Genomic DNA, 15381 nt, shown 5'->3' with positions numbered 1-15381 from the left:
TTCTTAATCCTGGGTGCTTAAGGCAACACTCATAACTCATAACTACACTCCAACGTCGAGTGTCAGTCCTGGTGCAGGTCCCAACCAGGGACCCCAGGAGCAAAACTGCTCTGCTCGTTCCTTTGGGGAGGGTTGTCTTCCTGAAGGGTACAGAGAGCCTTGCTTGCAGGTCAACGCTCTTTGTACATGTGCAAATAAAGATTATAAAAATAAACCATTCCTTTCAGTTATGTTTATTAAGTTACAAGCTTTATCATGTAAAATGTCAACAGATAACCCATCTACAACTGAATATTAAAGGAGAAAACTCTGCCTACTTGCCATCTACTGGGAAAAATAATGACCAGATATATGCGGTGTCAAATTATAGGCATTTTTACGGTACTGAGTGTTGAATGTAGAGCTTTGTGGGTCGCTAGTCAACAGCTCTGTAGCTGAACTATTTCTCCAGTCCACCCTCCCGACTGTATTTTAGTTTTAAAAACTTTGTCACTAGTGTGTATATTGTGCATACGTAATGTGCATGGGTACACATGCCAAACACACGTGTGAGGGTCAGGGGACAACGCTAGGAGGTCATTTCTCTCCTCCCACCTTTACATTGGTTTGGGATCTAAGTCAGGGTGTCAGGTTTTGGTGGTCTCACTGGCACACGTTTTTCGACCTTGAAATGGTGTCTCAGCACCCAGGGAGGCCTTGAACGCGCCGTTTCCCTGACTCCGCCTCCCAAGAAGGCCATAAAATTGCACCCCCACACCCAAAGGAAAATTAGATGGAGTAAGTGTGCACGTGCTGTTAACCCCAACTTTAAATGTTTGTGAACTAAAAGAAGTAAGGGAACTTCGGCTTGAAAAACACTGCATTTCCCTTTCTTGCCCACCTGGCCACTACCAATCCCAGAGAATTGAGAGTGCAATCCATGTGGTACAGGCCAGTTGAAGTCAGGAGGCTGAGGCAGGAGGATCACACGTGTAAGGTCTACTTAAGCTAGTCTGAGATTAAGACAGGCCCCAGCTACTTAACAAGAGCCTGCTAACTAGGGTCCAAAAGATGACTGAAAAATGAAGGGAGTCTGAAGCCCGGCAATGAGCCCATGCCCGCTTTTAAGTGACAAACTCCATTTATTTAAAATGCCATTGCTAAAGCTACTGTGTCAAGCCTAACATTCACCTTCCTGTGCAAAGATGGTTGGCGTCACTGCTCACATACAGTCCTGGTCAGAACACAGTTCTACGGAAGGAGAGCCGGTCTCATTTCTGCCACAGATGATTCTTACATGATGTTTGATACATTTTATCTTTAATTGTGTGTATACGCGTCTAGGTGTGGGATGCGCTCTACCCGAGTGAGGTGCTTGAGGTTCCCAAGGTTGGGGGGGGCTGTAGTCAAGGACAACTGAGAGTCACCGAACATGGGTGACCAATGCACTCTGACCCCTGAGCCATCTTCCCAGGCTCCAGCACCCTAAATCTTAGAGGGCTGAATCCTCCTGCTCAGACTGGCTGGGTGTAGAGAAAGGAAAAAGTGGCATCAGGGACATGTCTGGGTTTCACGTTTGGTACTCAGGATGGATAGCAGTTCCAGCAGCCAAGTCCCAGAAGTTAGGAGAAAGTGCAGGCTTTGGGGACAGGCACGTGGGAGTACAGGGAAGAGGGGGGCAAAGACGGTCAGTTCAGTCTGGTGGGAGTCTGGGGGATTCCAAGGTGGAGGTGTCAACACAGGGTTGATAGGCAGTCCTAGAATTACAGCAAGCGGTACAGCAGAGAGGAGGAAAATCAGTTTCAGAACATCACTCCTAGAGGAGGAAGAGGCAGGAAGAGTGCAGGGCATCCTGGAATGCAGCATGGCCCAGGCTTAGAGAATGTAGAGCCTGTGACAGCAATTAAGAGGAAAGACCATAACAGAAGGATACTGAGGAAAGATGCCAAAGAATGTTCCAGGATGTCCACGCCGTGGAGGAGTCTGGGCTGTGCCTGAGAGACTGCAGGACATCTACGGAGTGATGCCTTTCAGCATTGTAGGTTCCGCTGTGTGGATCAGCACAGAAAGCAGGCTAGGGGAAGTGAGTGCAGGAAGGGTAAAGAGGGCATGGACGCCTTCCTTCCCCCTCCAAATTTGGTGAGACAAGAGTAGAACAAGCACCACCAAAGGAAGAGTCAGACCGGTGTGACGAGGTTATCCCAGCACCGAGGAGGCTGAAACAGAAAGATTGACAAGAGTTTGAGGTCAGCCTGGGGCACAACAGATTTTATCTCAAAACAATATAGGGGCCAGAGAGCAACTCCTTAGTCAAGAGCACTGGCTGTTCTTCAGGAGGACCGGAATGTGGTGCCCAGCTCCCACCCCATCTGACTCACAACTGATTACAACTCCAGCTCCAAGGGGATCCCATATCTCAGGCCTCCTCAGGCACCTGCACTCATATGCATGCACACACACACACACACACACACACACACACAGAGAGAGAGAGAGAGAGAGAGAGAGAGAGAGACGTGCACATAAATAAAAATACAGTCTTCAAGAAGTTATAATTCTACTCCTTGCTGCCTATCTTCATTGTCAACCTGACTGGATTTAAAGTCATCTAGGTGGTGAATGAGGCATGTCCAGGAGAGAGCTTCCAGACAGCACTAACTGATGTGAACGAGTGACGTCATCCAAAAGCTGGAGGCCTCCCCTTTCCCCTCTTTCTGGTGTTCCGTGGTGTAGAGAATGTCAATGCTTGCTGTCGCCACGAACTCTGACAGGCAAACCCTCTGAAACTGTGAGCCAAAACAGACCCCTCTCCTCAAGAGGATTCTGTCAAGGTTTGTTTTTGTTACAGTGACACAAAGTAACTGATACATATCCTCTGTTCTTGGTGTCTGATATTACCACCTAGTGATGGGGGAAGTCCTTCTGTGTATACGTTGTCTTACTGGCTGATAAACAAAGCACTGTTGGCCAATAGGGAAACAAGATAGGTGGGACTAGGAGATGAGGAGGATTCTGGGAAATGTAAAGAGTAGGAGTTACCATGTGATCCCCGGAGGAGAGGACATGTCAGGATGGCGTCCTCAGAAAAATAAGTCCTTATAAAAATACATATTAGTATTATGGGTTAATAATTAAGTCAGAGCTAGCCATTAAGAAACCATAGCAAATGGCCAACGGCTTCATAATTAATATAGTGTCTCGTGTGTTATTTGGGGACAGAGACAGTGGCAGGACCCAGACAGCTGGTGGGATGGGGGGTGCACATTACATATGGCGCCCAACTTGGGGCTGAGTCCACCTTCAGGGGGGAGACAGGCAGGAAAATGGGGGAGGGTGCCCCCTCAGGGTAAGCAGCTCCCCTGAGGGCACCTGAGGGGAGGATTCCAATGGGCTACTGCTCTTGGCTCTAAAAAGGCTGATTCTGTTATCACACACCTCTTAGAGATGGTAGCTATTATGGGTATACCTGCACAGATAAAAACTGACAATACTCCAGCATATGTCTCCAGAAAACTGGAACAGTTTTTCAAATAATATAACATAAAACGCATAACTGGTATACCATACAATCCCACAGGACAAGCAAGCAGTGGTTGAGAGATCTAACCACACTTTAAAAGAAATGCTCCATAAACAGACAGGGGGAACAAAGACCCCCAAACACAGATTACATAATGCTTTATTAACATTAAACTTCCTTAATGCTAATGAGAAAGGACAAACAGCTGCAGAAAGACACTGGACTACAAAGAAACTTCTGAACTAAATCAGCCAGTGTATTTCAAGGATGTAATGACCTCAGTTTGGAAATCAGGATATGTGTTATGTTGAAAAGGGGGTTTGACCTTTGTTTCCACAGGAGAAGAAAAGCTTTGGATTCCATCAAAACTGATCAAGATTTGATCTGAACGGGAGAAACCTCAGGAGGAGGATGTGGCAAGCAGGTCAGTTATGGGGCTTTGGGGCTACAACACTTCTCAATGATCCGGGCGAAGGATTTAAATGAAGACAATGACAGCAGCTCATTCTTGCAAGTAGAATGACATTGATTGTTAACAAGAGCAGAACATTAAATACCAGTAGCAGGCATGGTGGAAAAACTACCAAGGTCAGGAAGTCATGTTCCTAGAGCCCTCCAGCAAAGGATGGAAGGACAACAGGAACTTGCATTCAGGCTACCTGGGAGGAGGGGTCAAGAGGTATTTTGCTGGAAGCTCCTAGTCACAAGCTGGTCAGCAGACCCCCATAGGGGAAGGGTGCAACAAATCCCTTTTTTTATATAAGTAAAAAATGAGCACCTGGCTTAGGTTGCCCAGGACATTAACATCTTTTTACCCGTCATCGAGAAGCCTGCCCAGGCCCTGCAGACCCTCTGTCTTAGGTTAACAGATGTCCCTGAGTCTTACCTGTCATTGATTGTTTATTTGTCTTGCTGGCTCACCCAGGCCTGCACCGAGGGGTTATCTGCTGCCAAGGAAAGCATGATCTGCTTTGTATGAAAATGGTGCTGGGCTTGTAGCCTTCCCATGCAGCAAAGGTAGACTAAGGCTAAGACTGTGCTGCCCGGGGCCATAATCCATTCCTTAAGTAACTGACCTGTCAGCTGCAGTCCCATTAAGAGGGGGTCTTCTGAAAGGGGAGGCACCCTGGTCTCAATTTGAGTAGCCAGTTAAATCATGTAATTTATGAAATTTCCATTTGTTGATTAAGATTTAAAGTGCCCAACTGTACTAGAGAATTAATATTATTTCGGGAACTTAAGATAGAGGCAACTTCCCCAGAGAGTTTATCCAGCATGCCTGCTGTGGCAACTGGCTAAGAGATAGGGAAGCCAGAAACTGTAGCTGCCATGATGTCAAAGTCTCTCCCATGTCGTGTGAGGACGAGTTGGTTCTTTCCTGAGTGTTCCACTGGAAAAGGCATGACATCAGGTACATGGACCACCAAGGCTGATATTTCACCATTCCAACAGCTTCTCAAGCGGCATTCCTGGAGGAAATCATTAAGCATTTCTCCTGAGGGAGTGTTATTAAATATAACAAATGTCTAAGCAGGCCCAAGGCCTGCGAAGGGACACACCTGAGAAGGTTGGTGTGACCTGGCTCAAAAGAGAATCTATTAAGTAGGTCCTGTCAACACCTAGGGTCAGGCAAAAGGGGGTGATCTTAAGGCCAATAACAGAGGCATTAGGGAAAAAAAATCAGCAATGGATGAATTGTTTAAAACTATGTAGCCATGTAGCTAGGTATACCTGACTCTGAAGACCCGCCAGCATCAGGACAGGCGGGTTCCTCATTAAAGCACAGTGGGTCTATTGACCGCTGATGAGTATCAGCAGGAACAGAGCACACACAACGCTCCAGAACCCAAACTGGGGACTCACCGTCCTTTGGGAAGACACAAATAGACCCCTGGGTCCATACCAAAACCGGATCTGATCCTTTTTAAATACCCGAGGTTAGGTCTTTCCATTTAACTAGAGGTTTTTGCTGTACAGCAGACCGCCAATGACGGCCTGCTGAGGAGTAGCCAGAAGCATCCACAATTAAAAATTTTAAGATATAGAGGGTAAGTGATAGAGTAGAGTGAGGAGAGCCAAGGTGGCCCCCAAGGTCCCCCTTCTTAACCTTAGCCAAATAGGTTTTTAAGTCGCTTAGACCAACATGGGTTGCCAGTTTCTCTTGTAAGTGCCTTCCACAATGAATAGTCATCCTTACCCTTCTAAAGTGTGCGATTCATATCACAGGGACAACCTAGATCACGTAATTCAATCTTATGTGATGCTCAGTAAAAAAAAAATACTGTGTATACGTGCAAGCATGTGTGAGTGCATTTGCATGCACGAGAGAGAGAGAGAGAGAGAGAGAGAGAGAGAGAGAGAGAGAGAGAGAGAGAGAGAGAGAGAGAATGAGTGAGCACTGACCCATGAGAGCAAGTGTGGAGCCAGCTGCCACTCTCCAGATGCCTCCTCAGCTGTGCTCCACCTTATTGAGACTGGTCCTCTCACTAAACCTGGACTCAAAGTCTCGAGAGACTGGCTGTTGGATCTGCCAGCCCCCATCCTCTCCAGTGTGAAGCTGGGACTGCATATACATACTACTATGCCCAGCCTTTTTACTTGGGGGCTGGAGATCTGACCTGGCACAATCACCGAGTTGTCTCTCTGGCCACTGACGGATCGTTACGTTGATGAGTATCCAAGTTCTAAGAAGGTAAGTAACTTCTTTGAGGTCCCAACAGGAATTCTAGTGGTCTTCAAACACACATCTTCTGACACCATAAACAGCAGCAATCCTGAATCCCGAGTGACCCCAAACTCCACATTTTTTCTAACTGGCACTTACTAGATGGAAACTGTGCTAAATACATCAGTGAATAAATAAATTCAACACTAAAATATTTAAAGTATAATATTTTAGTTTCTGGTTACATAAACACATAAATCCTACTGCCCTTTTGGCTACTAATAGAAACATTTTTTTACATGGTTGACTAAAAGCAGGGGTATAAAATAAGAATTTATGTGAACTAGAGATAAAATCTACCTTTTCTTCACTGCTAGTATACCAAACTCCTTATGAGCGTCCTATATTTACAGGTCCTATGCATATCTTGGGTAACCAATACTGTATTTGTAGGTAGGACCTAAAGGAATACACACACACTGAAGGGGGTTAGAAATGCCATGACTGTTTGCACATCACGGATGGCACACCAGACTACACGCAGACTGATGTTACTTACTACTTCCTCTTAGAGATCTGTCAGGAGCATCCTATCACAGATGAAGGGAGAGGTACATAGGTTTCTCCCAAATCATTCAGCTCAGAGACAGCAAAGTGAACTCAGTCTGTGGACAAACCCAAGCAGACATCTCTTTTCCAGTCCATTTTACTCCTCTGCCAAGACCTGCAAACGTTCTCTGCTCTTGCCAACATCCTGCTTGAATACTCTAGCCTTCAAGTGAAAACGCTATCCAGTTTAGGAGGTGGTCCAGGGTCTCAAGCAGCATTCCTGAAAGTTGCTGTGTAGTCGAGGATGACTCCTGCTGTCTCTACCAGCACACCCAGTCTACACCCTGCTGGACACTGAACCCAAGACTTTGGGCATGCTAGCCAAGTAGTCTACTAACTGTCTTCCTTCCCAGCCCCCCACTCCTGGTGTTTTTCAGAAAGGGTCTCATGTAGCCCAGACTGGGCTCAAAACTTGCTCAAAACTTAGGGCGACTTTAAAGTCCAACTCCACAGTACTAAGACTGCAGAGTGCACCGCCTCGCTCAACACTGCCCACAGTCTTTAATAACAACGTAATGCAAAGTCCTGACTGCCGCTCAAGCCTGCTCTCCATGACTAGGACTCTGCCTTTATCAGAGTGGTTTCCTTTCCCATTCACAGGTTCCAAGACTGAGCTACCCTCTCGCGGCTCCCACCATTCTCTCCCCAGGCTGCTTTGGAAAGGACACCCTCTCCATCTCTGCATTCCAGTCACCAGGCCCCTCCTAAGATCTGCCTTTCTGGAGTCTCAGCTGAGAAGATGGAGCAAGCCAGGGTGGAATGGCGTAGAGCAGGCAACCTTTGACAATGTCCCCCGTGCTGTGACAGCTACCTGAAATTCCACCCAAAGCCCTCGCACCTTCTTTGCTGCATCTATAGACCCATTCCTTCAACCTACTCTGACTGAGCAGCTCTAGGAAGAGACGGAGTCCTAAGCTTAGAGTCTAGTACACATATCCTGAACAGTCTGCATGTCTGCATTCCTAATCACCGATGACGGTCAGGTGCAGTTTTCCCAAAAGGTCTGACACACACTTAAAACAAACATAACTGCTTTTAAAGGAAGGTGCCTCAGGTGTTGATAGTGGGGGGGGAGCCTCATTCCTCTGCCCATGCATCCACAAGACAGATGAGAAATGGGGACAGCTCTCCCATGCTCACAATTTCAGGGCTCACCCACACCAGAGCTAAAAGGGTTGACTCAATTGGGTGAGTCAGTCCCCAAGTTGTGAGCATGGGAGACCTGTCCCCATCTCACATCTGGTGGGCCAACCCTGCAGCTACCCAGGCCCAGAACCAGGGTTACAACTTGGCCCACCCCAGCATCCACCCCATCTGTGATCTGCTGGAGCATATGAAGGGACTGGTCTTGCAGACCCAAAACTGCAGGATCTCCACAACACAAGACGACAGCAGGATAACCAAGAGGAGTCCACGTGAGGGCCCAGCATTAGTAGTGTAGCAGAAAACAGAGGCCCCGAACCAGACCAATGACTGTTTGCAATGAACACTTGCAGGTAAAGATATGTGGATAAAGGGGTTTACAGTGTGACTCACTGTGTCACACAGCAGCTTCCATAATGAGATTTTTAAGTTTTTCCCTTTATTTTTTCCTTTTTTCTCTTAAATTTTGTTTTACTTGGGGGGGGTGTAGGAGTGGAAGGCAGATTCGAAGGGACAAGGAAATGAATTGGATCAAGATGCATGATGTTGGGCTGGAGAGATGGCTCAGCGGCAAAGAGCACCGGCTGTTCTCCCAGAGGTCCTGAGTTCAATTCCCAGCAACCACATGGTGGCTCACATACATCTATAACGAGATCTGGTGCCCCCTTCTGAGCTGCAGGCACACATGTAGGCATGTACATGTAGATGATGCATGATGTACAAGACACATAGAATAAATAAATAAACAAATAAGTAAATAAATAGAGGGTACCAAGGAAGAAGCGGGACTCCCTGAAGGAGGGACAAGAGCAAGTTGGCAGGGGCCTCTGCGCTACCTTCGTGTCCACAAACACATAGGTGAGCTGAAATCATTTACAGGGGCCTGTGAAATGGGTCACGGGTAAAGGGGTCTGTAACCATGCCTGATGACCCAAGTTCCATGCCCAGAAGACACATGGTAGACACACACACACACACACACACACACACACACACACACACACACAAGTTTTTAAGAACGTAATTATGCTGGGCATTGGTGGCACGCGCCTTTAATCCCAGCACTCGGGAGGCAGAGGCAGGCGGATCTCTGTAAGTTTGAAGCCAGCCTGGTCTATAGACAACCTCCAAAACAATACAGAGAAACCCTGTCTCGAGAAAACAAAAACAAACAAAAAAAAACATAACCACGTATAGTAAGGCAAATGGGATGATGTGCCTTCTATATTTCTTCCCCATTATAGCTGTACTGTGGAAGGCATCTGTCACTGTTGTAACACGATGTGGAGTCAAGTACAGCAGACCCCTCCCTATAGAGTCTCCCTGGTGTTGAGTGCTCAGTGGCAATGTGCTTGCTCGGCATGGGTAAGGCCCCAGATTCCATCTCTAACACTGCAGGGAAAGCCCAACCCTTCTGAATCACCAGCACCATTCACAGCCCAGCAGGAGGCCATCACTATACAAGTGTGTGACCGGCCTCACATGGACTGGCTCAGACAGAAGCTGTCCCTGGTCATCTCAGCAGACCTCAGGGGTCCAGAACAAAACATCACCACCTCACTATGGAACAAATTCCACATTCTGCTCCCGGCAGCTTAAAACGGTGAAGTTTAAATGGTGCAGAAGAGAGTAAAGGTGTATTGGACTGGAGGGACAGGTTCCTGCACTTGTATCCTAGAGTGGGTGACCCAGGAGAACTGCAGTCACTCAATGTTGCCACTCTGACAGCCCTATTTAAACGGATGAGAGCTGGGCTTGGTGGTGTATGTCTGCAACCTCAAAGCTTGGGAGGCTGAGGCTGGAGAACTGACCAAAATTCAAGGATGGCGTGGGATACATAAACTAGCTTGGGATACAAAAGAAAAAAAGAAGATAAAACAAACAAAAAACAAATCACTATTGCTACTGTTGCACTTGGGGCAGCGTTTGTTTCCTTTTGTTTCCATTGTTCATATCTTGTTCCAATAATCCTGGTGCATTTGTAACAGGAATTACAAAGTTTTATTTTGATTGCCTCTAACACTTACTGCACTGTTCACCTAAGTGTTTACCAACCACCTTATTACAACTAGAGTTAGAACCAGAAGAAGCCTGGGAACTACCAGTCCTTCCTACCAATGATTTATACCACACAGACCTGAGCACCTGAGCTGGCTCTGGGGGCCTCAATTACTTAGAATCTGCCTGTGTGTCATCTAAACAGGACATTTACATTCTCAAAACTGGTATTCCCATAAAAAGAAAGAAATGGACTAGGTAGTTTTAAAGCCTTTAAAAATAACTAACACAGCCGGGCGGTGGTGGCGCACACCTTTAATCCCAGCACTCGGGAGGCAGAGACAGGCGGATCTCTGTGAGTTTGAGGCCAGGCTGGATCGACAGCCTCCAAAACAATACAGAGAAACCCTGTCTCGTAAAAAACAAAAAACAAAACAAAACAAAAAAAAACCAAAACTAACACAATCTAGCTCTTTATTAAAAAATGTAGAATGCATTCTTCGAAACCTAAATGTTTGTATTTTGTTTCTTTGTACAATCCTTACAAAGTGTTGAATACACGGAGGAAAACTGTATCCAGTTCACGATTATTTTTAAGTGACTGCCATAAAAAATACAGTCTTTACATGCATGGATGTTTTGTCTGCGTATATTTCTGTGCACCTCATGTGCCCAAGGAGGCTGGAAAAGCCCTGCAGAGCCCTGGGACTGGAGTTACAGCAGTGAGCTGCTGTGTGGACGCTGGGAATCAAACTAGGTCCTCGGGAAGAGCAGCTCTAACCACTACCATCTCTCCAGCCTCAGGTCACGAGAGTGCTCCAACCAGGCCTGGGCTGTGAGTCACTGCACTGTACAGCCCCCAAGGAAACAACAGGGCAGGGGTATGTGTGTGCCTTCTTTCAAAAGAGGGAGGGTATGGAGTTGGTTTACCAGCTGGCCTCTTTAATAACAGCAAAAGTTTGTTTTAAGGTGATTTTCTCCCTCCCTTCTCCCCTTCCTTCCTCCCTTCTCTCCCTCCCTCCCTTCCTGCCTCCCTTCCCTCCCTCCCTCCCTCCCTCCCCCCTTCCTTTGTGTGTGTGGGTATACAGGCCTAAGTACAAGTGAAGCAGTAAGAGACAACTTTTGGGAGTCCTGGGGATGGAACTCAGGCCATGAACTTGGGTGACAAGTACTTTCGTGTTTGAGTCACTTCGACATCCCTCAACTTGATTCAGTACTTTCATCGAGTACCAACAAACTTTTCTAAAAGCCAAATCCATTTCGCGACCGAGAAAATTCAAGATTATTTTATTTGCTTGCATGTGTGTTATCTGCATGTGTGTTTGTCTGTCCTGTGCAAGGCTCTGGTCAATCCCCCATGCCACAAAGACAGAGGATGGGTATAGCTCAGGGGGCCCACCCTTATCAAAGCTCCACTCCCAGCACTGAGGGGCAAAAATAAAATAAAAATCCAGCTTTTTTTTTCTCACCTTTAAAATTCAAATCACTTTAAAGCGGATCAGAACAAAGGAAGTGCCTGTAAGCAGAATCTATTAGCAGTCCAAAGAGAAAGAGTTTGGGGGGCAAATGTGCACTTCCTACTCTGCTACACATTCCCTTAAATTACCTGTGTGATATACTATCCCACATACAAATTCTTCCTAAACTCGAAGGAGAATGAGTTCAATAGGTACAAAACGCAATTCTTCTTCTGTCTTAAAACTCGCCTGCTGTTACAGCAAGTTTCCTACTTACAGGGGGGAAAAAATGTCTATTTACAACCTTGATCTCTGCTGTTTCCTAATCTTTAAATTTTTGTTTAATTATTTATTTTTATGTTATGGGTGTTTTGCCTGCATGTATGTGTACGTTCCATGTTTATAGTGCCGAAAGAGGGTGTAAGAGCTCCTGGAGCTGGTTCAGATGTTGGTGGGTCATGTGTGCACTGAGAACTGAAGCCAGGCCCTCGGTGAGAGCCATATATGTTCTTTTTTTTTTTTTTTTTTGGTTTTTACGAGACAGGGTTTCTCTGTATTGCTTCGGAGGCTATTGGTCCAGCCCGGCCTCGAACTCACAGAGATCCGCCTGCCTCTGCCTCCCGAGTGCTGGGATTAAAGGCGTGCGCCACCACCGCCCGGCACCACGAGTGTTCTTAACCACTGAGCCATCTGAGCCATCTCTCCAGTTCCCCAGGGTTTTTTTTTTTTTTTTTTTTGCTTGTTTTAACATTTATTCGTTTTTGAGAAGGGCGGGATATTACATGCCTCAACATGTGTGTAGGAGCCAGAGAACAACTCCCAGGACTTGTTCTTCCATTTGGGGCTCTGGGAATTCAACTCAGATCACTCAGCTTGCCCAGCAAGCTGAGCCTCTGTTGACCCCTACTTCCTAGGTTATAACATTTGCACCAGCCAGCACGTCTATTAGTAGTTGGTTTAATGGATACATGTACTTACCATGTAAGCTCCTAGGAGGACAAGTCTGCCTTGTCACACAAAAGCTACACTTTCCACGCCAGGCATGAGGCTAATACTAAACAGGGTTCCTCATCCACCACAACTGGTACCCATGTCTCATGCATGAAAAGAATGAGTGACAATGTCAAGCATGGTGACACCCATCTGAACCCCAGGAAGGAGGCTGAAGCAGGAGCATTACAGGTTTGAGGCCAGCCTAAGCTACACAGTGAGGTCCTATGTTTTAGAAAGTGACATCTCTGAGAAGGTAAGCCCAGGGCCAGTGGCAGTCTGTTGTTAACTTGGGACTTCCACCCAGGTCTGAATGAGCCTGTGTTTAATTTTCTGGAAACTGACAAGTTAGCTAAATTATTCTGAGGTGTATAAATCCCTGTCAAAAATGAATATGCTTTGGTCATTTGCTAGTGTTAGCCTTTACATGTCCAGGACCAAGGGACTTAATGACTTTAAGTTTATCTTATATTGGTCAGTGGAGTTAATTTTAATGTTGTCACCAACATGTTTGTATCTTTCCTCAGTGTCGGAATTTATTGAATAACAACAAATCCATAAGCTGTGCCCATTTCATTAGCTTCAAGGAACCAAGAAGTCTTGATTTCATTTGGAACCTGACCACTGAACAATCATTTTTATTCCACTCCAATCTTAGTTACTAATACTATTACCTCTCAGATTACACATGTCATGCCACACAAGACTACTAAGCAAGGGCTATGACCATCACAGGTTTCAGAAAGGCCCTATTGCAGGCAAAAGCACAGAGTTGACATAGCTCTGTATGACTACTGATGGCTAGGTATCAAGAACTCATCAGAAAGCTCTTCAGGGGACCGGGCTGTCTAGGTGCAGAGCTGGTTTAAGATACCGTGGGGTCTGGACAACTACACAGCTCTAGTGGGCAGGTCAGGCAGGGTGACTGCTGAACTGAAGTCCCGGAAGCAGAATCAGGAGTCCACCCAGTGACGAACACAGAGTGACCTAATGACAGGACCATAAATGCCAGAGCAAGGTCCTCCTACTTTTAAGCTAGGGTTTTACCATGTAGCTTTGCTGGCTTCAAACTTGTAATACTCCCTCACACGCCCAAGAGCTGGGATTATAGGTGTCACCACACCCAACAATGTCTCCTTTTATTTGACTCAGGTGGGGAAGTTACATCATCCTTTGGTTTGGTGTCTGCTAAGCCCATGGCCCTGGCTTCTCTGATATGGTTTTGTTATGCCCATATGTTCTGACTTAGTTTGATAAATTCACAGATGGTGCTTTTTTTTTTATTTGTGAAAATAAGCCCATGCCTGTGTTTTGCCCTGCACAGATGGGGGCGTTCTTTGTGATAAACTGGTGTGTTCCATGTCTGGTGGTTGTCTGCTCACCCGAGTGAGTTACCGTGCCTCAGCAAGTGCTCTTAAAGACGGAAGCGCCCCCAGGAAAGGCATAGACTCAAGGCTACTTTTCTACACCAAAGAGCAGTAGCCTAGAGCAGGGCAAGCATTCTCTGTAGTTAGGTTCTTTTACCATCACTGATTCCTACTCAACAAGATTGTGCTCCGGACACCCATACAAAAAGCGTGCCTTGGAGGACAGAAGGCTGCCACGAAATGAGGCGTGGAGGACTTTATTTTTAAGATTTACTTTATGTGTATGAGCACTTTGTCTGCAGGTATGCACTGCATCGTATATACATGGCTGGTGCCCCCAGTGGTCAAAAGAGGGTGCTGGAGCCACCAGAACTGGAGTTGTGGATAGACGTGAGCCACCACGTGGGTGTTGGGAACTGAACCTGGTCCTCGGCAAGAGTAACAAGTGTTTTGTTTGTTTGTTTGTCCCCCCCCCCCCACAGGGTTTCTCTGTGTAGCTTTGGAGGCTGTCCTGGAACTCCTTCTGTAGACCAGGCTGGCCTCGAACTCACAGAGACTCGCCTGCCTCTGCCTCCCGAGTGCTGGGATTAAAGCCAGGCATCGTCATCACCAGGTATTGAAGGGTTCTTAACCACAGAGCCAACTCTCCACCCCAAACGTGTGACGTTTTTTAAATGTTTCCTACGTATGACTTGATTCCCTGGGGCCCACGGTCAAAGGACAGAACAGACTCGTCGTCTGACCTACACACACACCTCTGTCAGGGCACATGCGCCCTTCCCCACAACAACAACAACAAAAAAAGGTAGCCAAAGATGTAAACATTCAGCCAAGTTCATTGTTGCAGTGATTGAAGGGTGCGCTCGTAGGATAAAGGAAGCGATCAAACGCCGACCTTCAGGAAACTCAAGAAAACACCTGAGGGCCCAGCAAGACAGTTAGTTCGTTGGGTAAAGGGTCACCAAAAGCGACGACCAATGAATGCGGAGTTCTGCGCCCAGGACCCAGACGGCAGAAAGAGACTTCTGGCGGATGCTGTCCTCTGACCTCAGCAAAAGCTCACGCAAACGAATAAACGTGGATAAAGCTGATCTAAAAAAGAAGCGCTGTGGCGTGGGAAACTTAGGAAGTGACACGATTCACCGGGCTCCCCTCACGCCGGGGGAGGGGGCTCCGGGGGAGAGCCTAGGCTAGCCTAGGGGTGCATGGAGTCTTTTTTTATGTCTGCCCTGAGGTGTGCAGCTCCCTCTCCCGGGAGAAGTCACCGGCCGTGGAGCACCTACCAGCAGCCTCCTGCTGTGCTAGCGTGGACACGACGCGGTGCCACAGGCGGGCGGGCCGAGCTCGCCGCCGTCCATCCCTTCCACCGACGCTGCGAGCCCCCGCCCCGGAAGCCGGCTGCCCCGGGAGACGCCACCGCCCTCCGACCCGCACCGGCTCCAGGGGCGGGCCTGCGCGTGCGCGGCGAGCCCGGCGAGCAAGCCGTGGGAAACGCAGGCACCCCCCCAAACCCGGGGAACGGAGCCGGTGACCGCCCCGCGGCCCCGCGCCAACCTCCCCGCCGCCGCCCAGGCCTCACGTCTGACACGAATGGCGTGCGACCAGGCGGCCCGACGAGAGTCCCCGGCGCTCCGGCCAATCGGCGCCTCGCTC

General features: G+C 47.5%; 1 long non-coding RNA gene across 2 annotated transcripts; it reads right to left on the bottom strand.

Moving 5' to 3' along the window:
- Positions 1–217: 217 nt before the first annotated feature.
- Positions 218–15342, bottom strand: LOC121137503. Of its 2 annotated transcripts, none has more exons than XR_005874756.1 (2): positions 15012–15342; positions 218–2195 (listed from the first exon to the last, which is right to left on the bottom strand). It is a non-coding gene; the product is annotated as an uncharacterized LOC121137503 (long non-coding RNA). The 2 variants fall into 2 exon arrangements; XR_005874757.1 differs by lacking the exon at positions 218–2195 and adding an exon at positions 14547–14820.
- Positions 15343–15381: the final 39 nt, after the last annotated feature.

This window comes from Mesocricetus auratus, unplaced genomic scaffold (assembly GCF_017639785.1).
Source record: "Mesocricetus auratus isolate SY011 unplaced genomic scaffold, BCM_Maur_2.0 Super-Scaffold_100691, whole genome shotgun sequence".
In the NCBI taxonomy this organism is placed as follows: Eukaryota; Metazoa; Chordata; class Mammalia; order Rodentia; family Cricetidae; genus Mesocricetus; species Mesocricetus auratus.
This window is presented reverse-complemented; position numbering and strand designations above follow the sequence as displayed.